Below are 3,178 nucleotides of genomic sequence, written 5' to 3' on the forward strand. Positions count from 1 at the left end.
ATACCTTTTAAGTCTGAAATTTGCCAACCCATACTTCCTATCCTATTTCTAACAACTTCTTTCAATTTCTCTTATTGGACTTGTGTTAATTTGTTAGAGATAATTATAGGTAGAGAATCGCCTTCGCCTAAGAAAGCGTACCTCAAATGACTTGGTAATTCTTTAAGTTCTAATTTAGGTGGAACTATAATTGAAGGCGGAACTGGTCCATCTTCTCGAATCAAAGGTTCTGGGTCCTTATCTTCTAGTTCCTCACTCATTATAGGTTCTATTATTTCTTCTTTTTGAACGATGTCATTTACACATTCTTCAATTAAATCAAGCTTCATACAAGCGAAATCCTCCATAGGATATTTCATCGCTTGATTCATATCAAACTCAATCTTATCATCTCATATTCTTAAAACTACTTTCCCTTCCGACACATCAACTAGAGCACGTACCGTGTTCATGAACGGTCTACCAAAGATTAGCGGACAATTTATGTCATAAGCAAAATCTAAAATAACGAAATCGGTAGGAAAAATAAATTTGTCAACTTTAACTAAAACATCCTCAATTATACCGTATGGTCTTTTAGTGGTTTGATCCGCTAATTGCAAAACCATATTGGTACGTTTGATCTCTTCTTCTAAGCCTAACTTATTAAAAATGGATAATGGCATCAAGTTAATGCTTGCTCCTAAATCACAGAGACAACTGGGAAATTCAATATCTCCCAATTTACACGGAATGGTAAAACATCCGGGATCCTTGAGTTTAGTGGGCAAATTGCTTGACACAATCGAACTACAATCTTCAGTTAGTGAAATGGATGAAATTCCTTCCCAACTGATTTTCTTTGAAATTAAATCTTTGAGGAATTTACCATAATTGAGAATTTGCATAATCGCATCCATAAATGTTAAATTAATATGCAAATTCTTAAGTTTGTCTAAAAATGTTAAAAGTTGTTTGTCATAGTCCTTATTGCGGACTTTGTGTGGAAAAGGTGGTTTGGGTACAAAAGTTTTTTTACTAGAGTCAATTGGTGCATCTTTTTGTTTTAATGTATCTTATTTGGGCGTCGGTAAATCAGTTCCAAGTAAGGTCGAATTTTCGGGCATTTCCGGGCCTAAGTAATTTTTCCCTGAACGAAGAGTGATAGCCTTAACATGCTCTTTCGGATTTTCTTCCGTATGGCTTGGAAGACTTCCCTCTTTGCGGGATGGAATTGATTTAGCGAGTTATCCAATTTGAATCTCCAAATTATGGATGCTAAATGATTGGTTTTTAATAAGCTGATCGAATTTTTCTCGATCCATTTAAAACCATCGTTGATTACTTATTTTTCCGCTCATAGCATCAATAAATTTGTCGATTTTAGAAGATAAAGTGCTAATCGTATCTCTTGATTGATTTTGATAATTAGTAGTACGATTTTGATTAGCATTAGCATTATTATTATCTCTCCAGTTAAAGTTAGGATGATTTCTCCACCCAGGATTATATGTATTGGAGTAAGGGTTATTATTTTGGTTTTGCCCTTGGACAAAATTTACCTCTTTAATTTCACTCATACCTTCGTAATCCACATCTGTTTGGATTGGCTTACCATTAGGATCACACGGTGCCATAAACCTATCAATTTTGTGCGATAAGGCAGAAAATTGGGCTTGCAACATCGCTACTGGATCAAAATTCACTATACCTTTAACTGATGATGTTGTTGAGGATGATGGTTTCGCTAATGGTACGTGTCCATGTTCCGCGGGCCACATACTGCTGTTGATTGCCATTTCCTCCAAAAGTTCCCTTGCTTGGGCAGATGTTTTCTTCATAAATAACCCTCCAGACATAGCGTCCAATGAACCTCTAGTTGTAGGATTTAGTCCATTATAAAATGTTTGCATTAAAAGTTCAGCGGGCAATTGGTGGTGTGGGCATAAATGTTGAAGTTCTTTAAAACGTTCCCAAGCCTCATAAAGAGTTTCATTATCATTTTGAGAAAAGGATGTTAACTCTTTAATGACTCTTGCGGTTTTTGCTAAAGGAATTTTTTTTGATAAAAATGCTTGGGCTAATTGTTCCCAAGTGGCAAATGATGCGGCTGGCATAGAAGTTAACCATTCTTTGGCTCGATCCTTCAAAGTAAAAGGAAAAAGGCGAAGTTTGATTGCTTCTGCAGTTACATCAGTAATTTTAAAAGTGTCACAAATTTCTAAGAAATTTGTCAAATGGGTATTAGGATTTTCGTTAGGTAACCCGTAAAATGTTACGTTATTTTGCAACATATTAAGCAACGCAGGCTTAATTTCAAATTGGCTTGCATTAATTTGGGGTCTAACTATACTATTTGTTACACCGGCCACTCCTGGCCTAGCGTAATCCATAAGTGTGGCCATAACTTCTGGCTCGGTAATTCTAGTTTTTATTGGGGTTTTTTTTTCTTTTTCTTTTCTTTCTTGTTCTTTTTAAGAGTTCTTTCAATTTCTGGGTCAATAGGATCTGGTGACGTGCCTGAACTTCGAGAACTGCGCATAAACTTGAAATTTCGCACGAACCGAAACTACCTACAAAACAGAATTTGAAAAATAAATATGTTAGTAATTGAAAATAAATAAAATATAAAAGTTTGAATAAGTATGAATAAACCTAGATTCGTAATAAAACACGAAAAATTTAAAATTTTGTCAAAATTTTTGGCGTTCCCCGGCAACGGCGCCAAAAACTTGTTGAGCGATTCCGCAAGTGCACGGTATACGCTTGTAGTAATAAAAGATACCGATCCCACATGGAACGTTTTTCGAACAAAACAAATTTATAATCGGTTAAAGTTACTTTTAGGTTTATAATATGGAAAAAATCGTTTAATCGGTTTTGGTTTTGAATTTGTTAGAATGAGAATTAGATTAGATTATGAAAACGTTAGAAAATACTCTGATTTAAGAATGAATTTGCAAGATAGCAACGTTTAGTACTTTTTAGAAAAGTAAACATATGTATTTATTTGCATTAAGCAAAGGAAACAACTTTAAACTTTGTACGAATTATAAAGATGAAATAAATGACGGAACCTCTAATTAATTGGCTTTGAACATGACAAAACCCTTCCGGGATAGTTGCCCTTAATCAAATTAAAACTCTTTCGAGATAATAATTTGCCTAAGTGTTCAACAAAGTTTCCTTGTAAAGATTT

At 34.5% G+C, this 3,178-nt stretch overlaps 1 non-coding gene across 1 annotated transcript; it reads left to right on the plus strand.

Annotated features, from left to right (window-relative positions):
* Positions 1-1,908: 1,908 nt before the first annotated feature.
* Positions 1,909-2,015, plus strand: LOC136221087 (small nucleolar RNA R71). Its single transcript, XR_010684878.1, has one exon. It is a non-coding gene; the product is annotated as a small nucleolar RNA R71 (small nucleolar RNA).
* The last annotated feature ends 1,163 nt before the right edge of the window (positions 2,016-3,178 follow it).

The sequence above is a fragment of the Euphorbia lathyris genome, chromosome 2, assembly GCF_963576675.1.
Source record: "Euphorbia lathyris chromosome 2, ddEupLath1.1, whole genome shotgun sequence".
Classification (NCBI taxonomy): domain Eukaryota; kingdom Viridiplantae; phylum Streptophyta; class Magnoliopsida; order Malpighiales; family Euphorbiaceae; genus Euphorbia; species Euphorbia lathyris.